Below are 19,279 nucleotides of genomic sequence, written 5' to 3'. Positions count from 1 at the left end.
GATTGCCATGCCATGGTCAAGGATTCCAACCATGTCACCCAATCGCCTGTCCTGAACGTCAACAATCTGCTGTTGAGCATTTGCCAATGCCTGGATGTTGTCATTTAAAGAATGGATAGCAGCCCTCTGAAGCCTCTGCCCTTCTCTGGTCTGCCATTCAGCACATGCCTGTGCTGCCATTACAGCCTGAAACATGCATCTGGTGACACCAGCTGCTGCACTCTGTCCTGCAGATGCATGTCTGCCAGAGGTCCTCCTACGATCAGCACTGGCCACATGCCTGAGTGGCACATCTACAGTCATTGAACTGACACCATGGTGTGAACACACACCTTCTGTAGCCACCACACACTCCTGTTCCAAGCTAACACATGCTGACTGTCCTTCCTCTATGGCCACTGGTGATGGGGTATGTATTGGCATGAGAACTGTGTGCGGGGAAGAGGGGGATATAGCTGGGATGGCAACCATTGACACAGATTCAGCACCTGACAACCCTGCCTGTACCTCAAGCATATGTTCATCACTCCTAGAGTATGTGGGGACACTAACATCAGATGGACCGCAGGAGGGTAACACACCTACATCACCTGTGAATGCAAAGAAAGACTCTACATTAAAATAGAGACACACACACAGACAGAGACAGAGACACAGACACAGACACAGAGACACAGAGACAGAGACACAGACAGAGACACAGAGACAGAGACAGAGACACACACACAGACAGAGACAGAGACACAAACGCACCTACATCACCTGTGAATGCAAAGAAAGACTCTACATTACAATAGAGACACACACACGGACAGAGACAGAGACACAGACACACACAGACAGAGACAGAGACACAGACACACACACAGACAGAGACACAGACAGAGACAGAGACACAGACAGAGACAGAGACACAGACAGAGACACAGACACAGACAGAGACACAGACACAGAGACAGAGACACAGACAGAGACACAGAGACAGACAGACACACAGACACAGACACACACAGACACACACACAGACAGACACACACAGACACAGACACAGACATACACACTCACAGACACAGAGACAGAGCATGCATGTGGTTTGACAGAAGGCATGCAGCATGCATGTGATACAGCAGATGGCATGCAGCTCAAACATTAATAGTGGTAGTTAGCATATATCCCTGGGTTGCACACAACAGCAAGCAGATGTCATATCAGAAGCCATGCAGTTCACACAATCATGGTAGTAAGCATATATCCCTGTGATACACCATGTGGGCCAGCACAGGTTAACAGTACACATGGCTGATGTGACCTTGACATTAACATGTAGTATGACATGTAATTTGCTGACGTGTGCATTGACATGCATACATGTCTGACACAATGGTGTCCTGGCACATGTATAGTGGTGTAATGGGTATCACGTTGCAGTGTTGTCTCTATGCCCTACAGATAGAATGCACTTTTAGCAGATGTACATAAGCATTGAAGGGTAGTATGAGGCATCTACATTTCTATACAGTGTTAAGTACAGACACTGTGCCATTGCATGGCATCATGAGGCGTCTATATTGCTATACAGTATGGAATACAGACACAGTGCATAGCCATGACTGCGTGCATACACATTACATGAATACTGTGGATTGTGACCCATGTCACTGAGGTGTATACACACACTAAACCATGCTGTGTCATGTGACAGGTCACCGGAAGATCTACGGATGACACCCCTGCACAACTACTAAAATGTCTGAGCTGTCTGGCAACCATGTCCACACATGGCAGACTTGTCAATACACCATGTCCCACATGACATTTATGTACCACACACATGAGGTGCACTGCTGACAGTGATGTCCAACAGCAGCAGGGGAAATGTACGGTATCTGTGGCCTGATGTGGTGTCTATGTCTGTGGAAGCTGTCCAGGTGACTACTGTCATGCTGTGACACAGTCATGATGTTCAACACATCTTATATGGTCGAATTAAGTGACACCTCCACAAGCTGTGCACAGGCTTTTAGGATGTCCAGTGTTCCACATCAACTATATAACCATTCAACAAAGGCTATAGTTGGACCATGTGTGGAAAATGTGTAACAGGGTGTATACACATCACATCTACTGTGTGTTGCTACATGTCTCTGGCCATACTCCATGGCCATGTGTGAACATGTGTTGGCCAAATGTTTGTGATGGCTGTCTATCTCACATGTCTGTGTTGTCCCATATGACATACACCCATAGATGTCAGATACGTCACTGTCCACAGGGTTATGCAGGCAAAGGGTTGTATGTTTGGTATGTGGGGTATGTATTATGGGATAGTGAGACAATGTTGCAGCCGGAACACTACATATCTGGGACATGTCAAATGGCACATCACAATGTGTGCACCCATTGCATGGGCATATTCCACAATGGTGAATCCTGTGGGCTGCCCATATCCCAGCTCACTGTGTGGTACTGTTTGCTTACCACACATGTGTTGTTCCAATGTATAGTACATATTCTTACATTGAACAACACCTCCACCATTGTATGCACAGCTGTCCACACATCTAGCAATGACAGATACTGTGGTTTCATGTCGGTGTTTCATTTAGTTTGTATATATTGCACATGGGTAGCCAGTGTGACTGATAACAGATGCGACCTGTATATCATGACTGGACCGTACATTATGGGTACATGTGTTAACTGGCCACATGACGAATAGATCTATGCATTAACATGCCTGATACTGATAACTGTCTCACCTGCAATGGACTGCTGTCTGTGCGGCATGCTAGAGGTACCTGTATAGGGGTGACACAGCAGTTTTAACATTATACATGACTGCATGACAGCTACAGGGTGCACTGTGTATGTTAACACGTTTGCCTGTATAATAGCATGTAGTATGCACATGTGTGCATACACAGGGTAGCATACTATAGTATGCGACATGTGTGTAAACATACCTTGCATATGATGTTACATTACATATTGTACAGTGACACATGCAACTAAATGGGATATAATAGTTATATGAGCAGTAGAGACTTACCAGGCAACTCCAGGCTCGGTGGTTGGGAGACACCCACTTCCACAATGGCAGCTAGTGTTTGTGGATGTTGTTCTGAGGGTGTCCCCAGGCTGGCCAGTAGCTCCTTGGTAGGTGTGAGTGTGTGCTGGGTTGGTGGCCCACCACCTGTTCTACCTTGTTCCCTGGCGCATTGGCACGCTGTTTTGCATGTCGTATCAGGTCCGTGCAGTGTCTGCGCACCTGCTAGTAGGTGCGGTTATGGCCACCCACATCATTAACCCTCCTGCAAAGTTCCTGCCACAGGTCATCACATTGCTGGGCATGCTGTGGCACATGGCTGAACAATACCTCATAGTTATCATGAAGGTACGGTATGAGGGCATCATCCTCCAGGTGGCTATACGCTGGCAGGCGTGAACGAGGCATTATCTGGAAGACATAATGATGGAGACAGGTCACAGTATCACAGAGATGTACAGAGATACAACTGCACATACATTTGTATTAAATCTAGAAAATACGAACAGTTATCTTTGCAAATCCTCATGACACTGACACGACTGACATGTTTGTGTCACACACATGTAACACCCGTTGTGCAATGGATATCATCACCATATATGTGTGTCACCTCATTACATTGTTCATACTCCATGTGAATGCTGTCTTGATGTGGGCATGTCTGTTTGCCTGTACTGGTGTTCTTACCTATCAGCACATGCCTGGATGTGTCCACAGTAATGCTGTTGACCTTGATGCTGTGTATATATCACATGTCAACACATACACTGCCTTAACAGACATGAGCAGTGACAATGCAGACATGCGCATGGAAACCTTTACATGCATGTGTTTTGCCATATACATCTTACATGGCACTGTACAGCAGTTCAACATCCTGCCACGTATCGCCTGTGTTGCACATGTGATACACATGGGACAATGGCTAGCCGGACGTTATTCGCAGGGATGGTTATCAACTATAGCATGTAAGGACAAGGTCATGCAGTAGTGTGTATGCCCTGGGCCATGTATGGGCATAGAAAATGAGGCTTTCTAGCTGTATCCGACAGCCATTTTGCCACCGCCATGTGCATCAGTGCCACATTACTGATCCAGACAGTTAATGATGCATCTACCATGCGGTCATCGCACCATGTATGACAGAGATGGCATGTGCAGCTTTGATGGACAGGGTTGCATGGCATGTCAGGAGTATGTAACATGTATGGCACAGGGATCTGTCCAGCATGTGGCAATCCTTGTAGTAGGAAGGAGTCTGTCCATGATGTATGTCTTTCAGATCAGGATATGTACATGTAGCATGTCCAACATCACAGTGTTGCACGTCTTTATGCAAGGTTACCACCATGCTGCATAGTGGAGCTGAGGATTGTGAAGGCTGGTGTCACCCATCCACACATGGCCAATACCCCTTAAAGGTGATATGTGATCCGATATTGGTCACCCGAGTGCTGAGTATGCTTGTCCAATGATCTCCATGCTCATGGATGGCATGCAGTGACAGGGACTTGCCTCTAGGCTCCGGAGAGCACACCTGCACTGACATGTTATATGCAGACCACACCTTTCAGTCATGTAACCAGGACCGGAACACCCACGGCGGAGGTGTGTCCATATTTCACAAGGATGTACACACCTCCAGGCTGGTCACTTAGCACAATGCATCAGAGGTAATCCACGTGCAACTAACTGTGGCCAGAACTGCTATACACATTGTAACTTGCTACAGATTCCACACCATACCCCACGGTTACTGGCCCTCATTTCTTGGTGTACTGGACAGTAGGGTTCAGACAGGAACTACTGATGTGAGACTGACACTACCCCACACTTAACTGGGATACCTACCGATGTACCGACACATTAGGCCAATGCTTTCTGGGATTCATAACCTCCAATCGGATGGATCAACTCATACACACCACCACCAAGGCCAACAATATCCTAGACATGGACATTACCAACATGTGACTGGTGTTCCACACCTGGGGTTATCCCCTCATTGGTAGTTTCCGAACATATGCTAATTACCCTTGTTATCCAAACCCGGCACCACACCCTTCATGGAATACACAGTACAAGATTTCTACAAAGCCTACTTCAGACGTCTTATGATAGTGGTAGTAAACGTCATGACACCCGTGCAGATGGACAATGTACTTACAATCTCTGAAACATACACTACTGCACTTCATTAGCACTTACACGACCATATGTATCATGCTATCCCAAACAGAGCCATGATGGTACCCACCAGATAACGGACACTACTCTGGGGGTCCAGTTCCATGGACATAATGTACAGCAAAATGTGGAGGCTGTTGCAAATTGGAGTACAATCCCATGGGTGGGGTAGCTCACTGGTCAGCCTCAGTAGGAATCCGGGATCCCTTATCACATCCTCCAAAGCTAGCTACGTAAACATTACTGTGACACATTCCAAGGACTACCACAAAGCATTATGGAGGTATGTCAGTACTCGATGGCAATACCCACATCTGCTGTGACATACGACGGTTAGGCAGAAACATTACAGAACCAACTGATATTGGCAACATCCTGGCAGATAGGTTCAATGCTAACTTTACACCCTCTCACTCCCTCCAGGGCCAAAATCTATACAGGAACAATGCAGAGTCCCGGCAGTCACAACTACGCAGTTCCAACCTGCACTCTCTAAGGCCTGGAACACAGACTCCATGTGACCGTCCAACATCCCAGGCTGCGATTTACACAACCCTCAGAATGACATGGCTCCCCACTTGGCCACCAGATTCATTAATAGCCTTGTATCAGACATTGTGGCCCCTGAATGGCACACAGCAACAGTTATTACACTACACACAGGTGGCGCCACCATGAACCAGAGGGACTATTGCCCTATACGCCTGACTGGACTGTTCTGCAAGGCTATGGGGCACATCATCATGGAAGTCATTCACAGAGACATTGGTGGGCTCCAGACTTTTGATGCCACCCGGGTTGGATTTGTTAGGGCCAGACCATGGCTCCTACACCTGGTGGACTCCTTTGGTACAGTTTCCAGGGTAGTTGATGATGGTAAGGGGGTCCACACAGCCTACCTTGTCCTCTCATCGGCTTTCAGCACCGTTCTCCATTCTGGTATTGACAACATACACATCCACCTGCACATCGACCCCTACATCTCGAGATGTTATGCAAAGTGGCTCATGGACAGGACCCACACAGTGAGGGTAGCATACTGTAGTACCTACTGTAATTCAGTTACACTTGGCGTACTCCAGTCCTCGATCATAGGGCCCCTCTGTTCGGTATATGCTTCCCTGAGGTACAGGCTAGCACAGAGGGACTTTCCCTGAAGAGGTTTCCAGATGACTGCAAACAAGGAGCCATGATTGATCCACCAGCTGATACAGACACCCTCCATAAGGGTGTCACTGTGACGGACACCTGGTGTCAATAACATGGCCTCAAGCTGCATGACACAAAGTGCATAGACATCCCCTTTGGATTACACCAATCACCCACTGACTATCACATAGGTGGTAGTCCCCTACATACATGTGACATTATACAGGATCTTAGTACATACATATATAGCACCCACTCCTTTGATAACCATATTGCCAATGTGGTGTGGATATCCTTCTACATGGCCCCCCTAATCTGTAATGGGTTTGTAGCTGGAACAAAGGCACCCATTGTACCTCTATACTCCTGACGTATAACACACGGTCAAGGGTACAACACACCTTTTGGGGTGTACCTTACAGAACAGCAACGGCTTTACATACCACAACATTAACACACTATGAGGATTATTGACCTCCGAAGGATGACGTATGTAGCACAACTACAGACACCACAACTGTACACATTTGCATACTGCATACTCAGGGGTGACCTCTGATGAATGTACAGGGCCCATGTCCACAACAATATTGATGGATATACTCCACATAAGCAACATAAGCAAAAGCCACTGAGAGCAACATGCTCAGGGATATGTACACAAATGCAATGATGAGTGGGACATGCTTGAGGGATACATTCCTGAACCAGACACTCACCATGCTTTGGAACATGATTCCTATGAACATCAAGCAGGGACCCTCACTAGCACTCTTAATGAGATACCTTGATGGGTGGATGGGAGAAACACATGTACGCCAGGGATCACTGCAGTGGCTGTACTGTGTACACAGGTGCAGGTAATAAATGGCTCTGCTGTTCACAGACACAGGACACTATCCTAGGGAGGTGCCACTGGTGAAAACACTGTAGTTGGGCTTACAAATGGACTTGGCCAGACAGCATAGTACCTAACTATGAACCTGTGAAGCTATTACATGTCCTTTGTGCCTGGATAATTGAGTAGCTCTTCCATTTCAATTAGTATCATGCTGTTACACTGTCCCGTGACTACAAGCCATATGTATCCTGTTATTGTGTATTGTACATGCCAATAGACATACCTTTTGTTTGCATGATATAACAGTTATGCTGTGTAAAATATCTGACATATCTACCTACAATACTGTACATTACACATATTTTTAACATTATCCCATAATGCAAAGCATACTTGCACAGCAGGACCACCTCAGGCATGTTATTCTCATTATATGCCCATACACATGCCTACTGTGATAGTATATCAACATATACTATCCCCTGTTATGGCACGTACTTGTTGGACAAACCCTACCACTGATGGCGGGTGGTGTGGAATTGTTGTGTTTAAAGCCCTCATGTGGCATCCCTTGTGGTGTATGAGATGTTTACCTTGTGGCCCACAGCAGGACACACAATTTCTACAAGCGTTACTATGCTCAGCAAGACATCACTACATAATACCTTTTCCCACTTTATGCATTGCGTACACTAATTAATACAAAACAGGCTCTACATACACTAACATACTGAGTGTTCTTCATACCTTGGTAGCGTTCCAAGTCTTCATAAATATCTCTCTTACACCTTTCCTGCTTAAACGGTTCTATGGTATAAGCATACGGTTTGAATGTATGCCAAGGCATCCTTATATACGTAGATACTTGTAACATGTGGTATCCTGCCGCCAATTGGTGTTCCTGAGTAAATTATTACATGCACATCAGCTGCGCAGCTACTCTATTCGCCAATTATGATGCAACAGTGGGGTATAATTGAATACTCCACTTGGGCGTTGCCCTTTTGCCCTACCTTCGAGGAGACGGCCTGTATATGCTTTGTTGTGAGGAATTGCAACTGCTATTTGGAGAGACACGGATATTTTGAATTCATGTCCCCCGTGGATTGTGTGTGACGGCTAGAGTATGTGGTTCTACATGTGAGTGCACCTGTCATCTCAACCATCTGATAAGGGACTATTGCAAACAAAACCTGTAGCATCGCCGTCTGTTCCATTATACAACAGCTACAATTTCACATGGCGCCATTACAATTGTGTCTCTCACAAGGTATGTTAACGCTTCTGCAGATGTAATTGAGTGAGTGGATGTTTCTGATGTTATTACAGTCTGTATTGCAATTGTTTCGGGTGTGGGGAGATGTAGGTGGGTGTACATAGCATATACAGGTTTCTGGGGACTACATTTCTACATATTCCATATGTGTGTGTGGGCTCCTTCCCTAATTGAAGACCTATCATTTAGTAGACTAAAACTATGGTTGTTGCAGGCTTATACAATGAGCCATTGTTAATTGGTTCCTATATAGCATGAAGGTGAGGTTGATACTTCAATACCTCCGGAATTACATTGATATGTAAGGGAATGTTACTAAATGACAGCTGTGTCATGTATTTCTGTCACAGATATTTGCACTTATTGCAGTTGTGTTGGTGACTGAACCTCTTTGGCTTGGGTTACCACCTTTTCAAATGGCCATAGTGGGACATTTGCAGGACACACATCAGTGTTCACAGGCTGACACATACCCATGGTCAGTACACAGGATACAACATACTTTTATCCTAAATACATACTTATTCTTGTAGCACTTTAGCTACTTATCATGTTTCTTGTAACATTTACGTATTTTAGATACAGGAATAACTATTTAATGCAACTATTACATAATATATGGGACATAGTTATGTCCTACAATCTCAGACATTTGCCCTTTTTAATATTTGTTGTCAGGACGCAACTGCCCAAGGAGGGGCTGTCCCTCTTAAGTGGGACAGGTGGTAACCATATGCCTATGGCCAGCTATGACCACACCTACTGTAATGATCTACCTCCGAGTTAGCACTAACAGGCACACGATGCAAACACACACACACACACATTACAGTCCCACGGAAATGCACATGGCACCCTACAACACACACTTACACAGACTACAGCAATCACAAACACAGTTGAACACAGTACCGACCTGGACCGCAGCACCTGCAGCGATAACTAAATGTCCCTTAACATCGTGATAATATTACTCGCGGTTCTAGTGTTCTGGTACTGTGGTCTTTCAGTCTTTAAGCCTCGTGATTACGCGTGTTGGTATGTAAAACATTCGGTAGTTGGCAGTATCCTATTTATTTGTACCTACATTGTTGTGTACATGTCATTGACCTATCTATATATTTGCAGATATAGGTGAATCCGTATATATGGACATATGTCTCTCTATTACCCTTTCTATCTCTATTCTATATATATATATATATATATATATATATATATATATATATATATATAGAGAGAGAGAGAGAGTGAAAGGGAGAACACACCTTTCGTTGTGTACATGGCGGTGTATACTTTTTCCTGAACTCCACACGTTTGTGTTTTAAACTGTCACAATACACACCTGCTGTTTGTACATCTCGAGTAGCTTAGTATTAGGTGATTGTGCACATGATTGCGTGTTCTACTCCTGGCAGTGGTCATTTTACCTTTCAGAGCAGGCACTATTAGCACAGGGGTGAATAATGCTAGTCTCGCCTGTTCTGGACATCGTTGACCATGATCTGCATGATATTCAGCAAAGCTTAGCCCTATTTCACGCATATCCATATAGTCATGTTTAAATGACGCTTACCAGCACTTGCAATGCATAAACCCACTAACATGTGCTAAACCTGATCTCATGACCTGCATCCAACATCCATTATTCGTACCTTCGGGATTACATAATGGTCCTTGCAGGACATGGAACCGGGAACATGCACGACAGTCAGTGCCTTTACCACTTGGGCATCTGGGATTTGTACACATGTTATAGTGTTTTGTATGTAGACTGTACTACGGCTGTTACTCCATACTGCAATCAAATGTGTAACTTAGTTAGTTTATATATGGATGAGACCTATTAATGGTATGTTCAAGTGATGTTTAATGGATGTGCTCCAGCTTTGGGAATATATATCACAGTGAGCCACACACTATAATGTGCTACACCTTCACACAGCCATAGGTGGAGCATGCTGGGGTGACAGATACCTGTCATGGGCACTCCCCATGCTTTGCCACTACATCCCTGATTACATTATATGGAGCCCCTCATTAACACACCAGGCAATCCATGCAGAGTGCGTGGGGAACAGTGATTACACACATGGATCCCCCAATTGGCTCTGCTCCACTGAGGGATAGTTGGTTAATCGATGTGGTGGTGACAGCAGACACTGTTTGCCTCAGCTGATGAATGGCCTCTGACAATCGGGCATGTACCTACCGATGTACCTAAAAACCTATACATACAGTATCAACATATGCTGTTAGGTGCATGTACTGTTCAGGTGTTGACTTTCCTTGTTCCAATAGCTGTTGTGTGTGCAGTGATTGAGGGCTGCCTATGTAGGATTCACACAGTAGGCCACCTATACATTACAATTTACAGGTGGTCATGTGTGTGTGCCATCCAGTTTACTGTGTGTGCAGGTGAAGAGGTGTGTCAGTCCGTAGGGTCCTACACTGTCAGTGTATGTGCTATATGTTCCCTCTTTGCCAAGGTGTGGGCATATTGGGCACACCTCCATCTGCCTACTGGGGCTGACACAGGGTGTTCGTGGTCTAAATCCCTCTGTGCCTGTGATGGCCTTGGCAATTGTGGTGGGCTGTGAGGGCCTTCACCATTATGTCCCTGCTGCAGCTGTTTCTGCAGGATCATATTATGTAGCATAGCACATACTGTGAAGATGTGGGCACACGTGCCTGGAGAGTACTGCAATGCTCCACCAGATATGTCCAAGCAATGGAACCACGATTTCAGCATCCCAAACACATGCTCTATGATGATTCTGGTTTGTGCGTGTGCCTCATTATGGCGTTCTTGCATGGGTGTGTGTGAATTTCTGATGGGAGTCATCATCCATGGCTCCAGTGCATAGTCAGCATCCCCCACGAGGTGGCCATATGGGATGTCCCCCCTGATAAATACCTGATACAGCTGTGAGGCATGCCAGATGTGGGAGTCATGGTAGCTTCCAGGGCTGCCAGCACACACATCCATGATAATGCCCTGGGCATTGCACACAACCTGGCAGTTGATGGAGTGGTATCCCTTGTGGTTTATGTAGCACCTATCATGCTCACCGGGTGGTGACTTGATATGTATGTGCGTGCAGTCTATCGCACCCAGTACCTCCGAGCAGTGTGCCACATGGTGGAAGAGACGCATATTGCTGGCCAACTCCTCCTGAGTTCAGGGGAAGTATATATGCTCATTGGCATGTGGTAACATGGCATCCTGGAACTGGTGTAGTACCCTGGATGCTGATGCCTGTGAGATCCCCATTATATCTCTAGTTGGCCTTTGAAAGGTATCTGTGGCTAGTATTCTCAAGCTTACACATACCTTCGTGTCCACTGGGATGGATTTCCCTCTGTTATTTCTGGATCTCAAGCGTGGCCGGCACAGCTCAACTATTTGCTGTAAGATGTCCCTGTTCACCCTGTAACGCTCCAGATCATGTAGCCCCTGGTAGGTTACTCTTGGTCTGAACACTCTTCTCCTCCTCCAGGGCTTGCGGTGGTTGTCAACATCATCCTCCACAACATCTTCAGTCTCTAACACATGGTGATGAATCACAGCTATGGCAGCTCCCAACATATACATTGTAAAAGTTCCCCATCTGTTTACACCAATGCTGCAGTGTTTGGGAATACACAGGTGTGTGTGAGGTGCCTTCAGACTTTATAATATTGTGCTTTGAACACAGATGATGTCATAGGGTGTGTATGTACAATTGGCGCTACAGGGTATCTTATGTGTTTTACCACAGGTTCTGCTATTGTGGTGCCTTTGGTGTTGAATTACATTTAGCTGCCGTGGATTACCTCTTGCCCTTCCCTTAACATTTCTTAATATTTCCCCTCCCATTTTCTGGCATGCATCCAGCAGCCTGCTTTCTTTTGTACTTTCCAAAACCTGGCTTGTCTTGCAAAATGTGTTCTATGGCCAATCTACTGCAGGTTTGCTTTGCTCTGCGGTGACAGTTCTCTTTTCTTTGCAATCCGACACCTCCCCTATCCTGTTTTGCAGGTTGCTGTGAGCAGACTTGTTAGCTGCCGTCGATTGCCCGCTGTGAGTTAATAGGTGTTAATTGCTCAGTTGTACTCTTATTACACTACTGCGGAATTTCCTTATTTTCTTCCCCTAACCTTCCTGTTTGAGCTGTGGTGCATGGCACATACGTCCGCTTACCGGGTTTTGGGCATGTTTTCATCCACGTACACATGCGCTTTCAGGCACCATATGTGCTTTCAGCTAAATGATGCTATACCTATATCCCCACCCCTATCCTGCGGCTTTGCTTAGCAACGGGCAGCCCGGATTTGCATTGCTCCAATGTGCTTACAGCTACGTTGGCACACCCCACTGCTGATGTCATGTATACCTCCAAACCACTCCTCGGTGTTGTAGTGCTGCACCGTATGGTACATCCTTAGTCCAGCGGGACATTTGAGATTCACTATTACTTGCCTCATTTGCATAGCATTGACTACTAATTCATAGTTACCATGCCGAACACTGTCTCAGACCATTAGCAACCCTTGCAGCTTGGTTGTGGTGAACCATGCATACCATTGAGTATTATGGTGAAATCATGATTTGTATTACATTGCGATTTTATGACATTTGTATATATTTTCCTTGTGTTCCCATTTTCGCACACATGCCCTGTGGTTGTACTTTGCGTTACGGTGGACATGACATCAAATGTTGTTTTTTAGGTGTTGTGCATCTTTTCTTATGCCATTGGCTGTATATTTAGCAATTGGCATATGTTAACTTTGTAATACATGAGTCTGGTCCGCGTTCATAGCTCCAATGTTCTGTTTGGCAAAATGTAAACCGTTTTTTTTGGTTTATATTTCTGTAGGTTTACGCTACGCCTTTACCACTTAATGAATCGCTATGTACCTTCATTTGATGGTGCAGTACTGCGCATGGGGTGATTAGCATACCTGAGCCGAGGGCTGCGCAGATCTGGTGTACGCTGGTAGTGCACGTGGAATTGGATTGTACCTGAATCGCTCGACGGCCATATTTGGCATTATACTGCCTACGCTATGCCTGCGCCTGGTGCAAGCTTCATGAATCCCGGGGTAAGTGTTGCTATTAAATCTAGTGTCACATAGCCTGGCAATTTGTGCACTGTGTATGACAATACTAAATACGTTTATTTTTCACAGTGCCATAAATATCAGTTGTTCAGTTTTTCATAATGTCTTTCTTCATTGTCTGCTGTACATACCTTTTTACCATCTATGACAAAACTTCCTAACTTGTTTTTAGTATGTAGCGGGAAGGATTGGTGTAATGCTTAAGCTGTTTACCTCAAAGATACATGCTACAGGGTCTGAGTGTCAGCTTTGAAGAGAAATTGGTTAGTCTTAATATCGCCTGCAAGGGCAACTAGCCTAGTACTTACGTATGAACCTATGAACCATGTTACATAATATAATCTTGAGAAAACAGTTGCAGCAGGGGTACACATGCAAAACGATGTTAAACCACACCAGGCAGTGGAAGAGGAGACCAGTGAGGAAACTGTGGAGGAGCCTTTAGCAGGCATGTGCTATGTCATATGAAGATGGGGACAGTATGCCATGGCACTGGCATGAGGCCATGGCTGGTCATAACTATGGGCCAGAATGAAGCATTATACAGAACATCAAAAGTTATGTATACAAATCTGCAAGCAGACTGTGCAAGTTCATGCATAGACTCACCACACTGTTCATCAGAAATAGCCCACTTAAGTACTACTAACATAAAGCAGGTCAAAGTTTTCATTCATTGCAATGATGAGGAGGTCACAGTTTCAAGTGACATCCCTATGAAAAATATGAATAGTGACTGCTATTGACTTGGTGATCTATGTGTCAGATGTAGGGGGATAGGGCCTTGCACTTGGCAAGGAGGGGACAATGTTACCATCTGTGTGCCTTTGTGTGGATGTGGGCATTGTAGATGTATGTGTATGTGTCTGCTGGGACACAGTCTCAGCAGATGTTGGAGCAGTTTGATGAGCTCCTACATAAAAGCCCAGAGTGCAGGAGATGTGTGAGCATTCCATGTCTGCCCCTGGCCATGGCAGAGCCTTCTCCAGGGAGGATCACAGTCTCTTCAGTTCTTCTCTACAGGAAGGTGTGCTTGCATGAATATGAGTGATGACCCATACCGTGCATCTCTGCAGCATGAGCTCCATGCCCATGCAGATGTCCTACCCTGCTCAATTCCACACAGAATGGCAGAGTGAAAGTGGTGAGACTACATGTGCCTAATCTAAGCCACTCCTTCCATGGTGGCCATTAGCAATGGAGACAGAGGCAGAGTGGACATGGAAAGTATGTCTGGCATTCTGCCTGTGTACACAGGAAGACCTTTGTCATGCAAGTTATTTATGGTGTATGGTCATCAGGTCACTCGTATGGGACATGCATTTCCTCAGGTCATCATGCTCTTCATGTAAAGCCCAGATCCTCATAGCTACAACTCATGTGTGAATAACCTATTTCTATACAAAAACACCTCCGCTTGCTATTACCATAAAGGGTACCCTCCTATAGCTCCTCGAACACCAAGAAACTGTAAGTATCGTACCACAAATGTGTCGGCCACTCGTTGTACTTAGTAGAACAGTATGTTTAATAAACAACGTAAGCAACAAAAACAAACACGACTGATTGGCGGCGGCTTTCATCTATCTCGTCAAGACTTCATCAGAATCCATTGTATCAACTGATTACATGCCTTAAATACAATGCCAACTAATTAATTAATTGAATAACAACTTAATTATTGGCTTTTGAAATATTAAAATATTTAAAACCATTAAAATACATTTCAAAAGAAATCCATTCACAATGCTAAATCAAAATTGTATAACATTGTATAAAATACAAACAAATATGTATATGCCAAATATTAAATTTTTGGACAACTGAAGCACTTTATATGTATTTAATTTATTCCACCTTAGACATGATAACATATGTAATACAGTTAATAGTTTTTTTATTGTTTTTTCATATATTTCCAGACAAGGATTTTTAATATTTGGCATATACATATTTGTTTGTATTTTATACAATGTTATACAATTTTGATTTAGCATTGTGAATGGATTTCTTTTGAAATGTATTTTAATGGTTTTAAATATTTTAATATTTCAAAAGCCAATAATTAAGTTGTTATTCAATTAATTAATTAGTTGGCATTGTATTTAAGGCATGTAATCAGTTGATACAATGGATTCTGATGAAGTCTTGACGAGATAGATGAAAGCGCGCTCAATCCCAGTCGTGTTTGTTTTTGTTGCTTACGTTGTTTATTAAACATACTGTTCTACTAAGTACAACGAGTGGCCGACACATTTGTGGTACGATACTTACAGTTTCTATAGGAGGGTACCCTTTATGGTAATAGCAAGCGGAGGTGTTTTTGTATGGTTTTATCTTTTCTGACGCGGTGGTGTGGAGGATTTGGTTATTTTTTGAATAACCTATTTCTCTTTAATGGCATTTAAAGTTTACTGGGTGATGTACAATGAGGCAACTAAGACAGGGAGCCAGTTCCCATGTCATCTGTGATCAATGGTAAACTGTTTATTCCTGTCTTCCCCATGCTTAGTGGAGCTGGGATCATCCAAGGGGGACTGCATGATGGGGAAGACATCCATTCCTGGGTAGACCTGTCAGTGCCTCTCTGTCTTTCAGCATCTTTCTGTATCTCTGAAATGAGATTCAAGAACACAAAATTCATGTCAACTAACTGGTGCAGAGATTTGAATTCCACATTGACATATTCAACAATGACACAATGTCCCCGGCCATGTCAATTTTTGACTGCAATCATTGTTGGTGTCTTCTCCATCTCAAGTCATCAGATAGTGCTGTATTCATGGTGGAGAAGCCTTATAAAATATAATTTCTAAAGACACCACAGGTAAACACAAACAATAAATTAGGTTTGTCACAAATTAAAAATGTATAAAAACGCTAGAAATATTTAGAAAAAACATTGGAATACCACTGTATAAAAGTATGAAAAAAAATGAAACATGATTCCCTCTTACAAAATACAGTATATCTTACTTCTGCTTGAAATAAAAATATATAATTAAAAATCATTATAAAAATTGCAACATGATATCCCACTAGTTAAATCTAATAGTATTCTATTGAACAATAAATATACAATCCCTAGTACTGATGAAATTGAAATAAAGTGAAAACAACAATAAAATGAAATAGAATAAATAATGCTATGCCCTATCTCATGAGGCTCTTTAATCTCAATATGTAAGAAATAGACAACCTATCGTTGATACCCGGGTGGTGGCAGGCATCCAGTCTTAGTTACCATAGCAGCTCTCTTCCTTATTTCCCCTATTTCATATTCTATTTCATTTTATTGTTTTCACTTTATTTCAATTTCATCAGTACTAGGGATTATATATTTATTGTTCAATAGAATGCTATTAGATTTAACTAGTGGGATATCATGGACTCACATGTTGCAATTTTTATAATGATTTTTAATTATATATTTTTATTTGAAGCAGAAGTAAGATGTATTGTATTTAGTACGAGGGAATCATGTTTCATGTTTTTTCATACTTTTATACAGTGGTATTCCAATGTTTTTTTCTAAATATTTCTAGCGTTTTTATACATTGTTAATTTGTTATATTGCTTTAATCATTATGAAAGGGTATTTAAATGAGTGGTGTTTTAAGTGACGTTGTTTCCGTTTTTATGCTTTCAGTGTTTCTGAGGAAGTTGTTGAATTTTAAACTGATGAAAGCTCGCAAAGAATCTTAAGTTCATTAATAAAGTCTGTTATTCCAGTGTTACCGGTCTCTTTACTGGATGTTTTTGAAGAGCGAAGTAGTGTAGTTTCCTTATTTTTGTACATTAACTCAGCAACAGCCCTAATAGCATTTATCAGTTTAGTCCAAAGAGGTTTCATCTTAGAACATTCCCAGATTAAATGAAAATACCATGTTTCTTCATAATGGCAATGCCAGTATTTATTATGACTAGTTTACCTCTGTGAACCAAATAAACCAGGTAAGCTGGAAGGTGAAAAGGAGTTTAGCCAGTGTGAATCTGGTGAGCTCTGTTTGCAAGTCACTGAATGCTGAGAGTAGAAATGAACCAAGAAGAATAAATGCCCACACAGCACAGCACCCGGGTTTTCACAATGGAAATTATACTGTCTCAAAACAGACAAAAGCAGCTTTATTCCACAAAAATCAGTAAAGGGTGGGCACTTTCACCTGGTCAGTACTGAGCTTGTTGATTAGGGAAGAAGAGCCATGTGATTAGGAATTAGTAGTTAAGAACTGTTATGGTAGTCATGTGCCATTTGTTCTGAGGAAGCTCGGTATTGACTGAGTGAAAGCGCTCAACCTTTGCTTCTTTTTGTGGAATAAAGTTGCTTTTGTCTATTTTGAGACATTATCAATTGTGAAAACCTGGGTCCTGTGCTGTGTGGGCATTTATTCTTCTGTTTGCAAGCCAGCTGATAGTCCTTTAAGACATCTTGCATTCTCTTAGAGAATTTACCTTCCCCATCTTTGTCTCCCATTTCAATCCAGAAAACATATTTTTTCAATAAAGCAGTATCAGTTTAGTCTTACTGCCCCCAAAACATGAACAAACTACTTACAAAAAATAGAGATTAGTGACCTTGTTTTATGAGACTATGACTCTGCTATCTTCAGTCTTTATAACTCCACTATGGTTGAGCTAACTAAGATATGTGTTGGTGTCATTATACATGGAGGTGAGCATGAGCGGTTTTGTATGTGATACCGTGACTCTAACAGCAGGGCAACATAGATGCTGTCATTTCTTTATGCAGTGAAGTATAATAAACAAAATTCATAAACAATGAAGAACTCAGGTAGAGAATGATGAATGTGAGTAACTACAAAAGGAAGGAGAAAGTGCTGAAAAGAATAAAAAGAAAGTCCTAATGGGTGATTTTGTTGGTAGGAGCACATAAGAGAATCTTGATCAATTTATAGCCCATGTGGAGTAACTGGCTACAGACATCTGCACACATCACTCATATCTGGCTACCTCTGTGCCTGCAGTCTGTAATGGACAGGCAAATGGATACTATGAATAGGCAGCTGATGTGATAATGTGAACATATCATACCATACACATACCATAATACTGGTTTAGAAGAGGTGGAACCCAGTGTTTTACATGGAAATTGGAAAAGGCAAGTGTAAGGTAGTCTGTGCTACCAACAATGCCATATAGACTGGGCCAAAAGGAAAGGAGGGATACTGACAGGGAAACACAGGTCACAACAGTTTGTTTGTAATGTGCCATAGTTGCCAGCTAAATGATAATCTAGCTCAGGAGGCTTCCAATTAAAAAGGAGTCACCATATTGGTGTCTCAAGAGGATTTTTCATCTCAAATGTATAGCAAGACAGGACAACTTGCACCTGCTTAACATTTCTAGAAAGTGGAAGTGGTAACATTAAAGATACTTTTGAAGGGAGAGATTGTGTGGGCTAAAACTGTGGAGGATGGTATTCATGTTTACTATGATGCTATGAATGGCAGTTATTTGTGCAGAACAAAAAAATGTCCTTTCAAATGCACTGATTAGGTGGATCACGCACAAGTGAAGGGATTGTGCTGGGTGGAGCTCGTGGCAGTAATCGGGACAGATAAATGGACAGAATACTGAGAAAGGAGACTTTAATGCCTGATGCTGCAAACATCCATGGCAAAATCAAGATACTAATAGTGCATATTGCCTT

The sequence above is a fragment of the Protopterus annectens genome, chromosome 2.part0 (assembly GCF_019279795.1).
Source record: "Protopterus annectens isolate FY-2018-M chromosome 2.part0, PAN1.0, whole genome shotgun sequence".
NCBI classification, from domain to species: domain Eukaryota; kingdom Metazoa; phylum Chordata; order Ceratodontiformes; family Protopteridae; genus Protopterus; species Protopterus annectens.
This window is presented reverse-complemented; position numbering follows the sequence as displayed.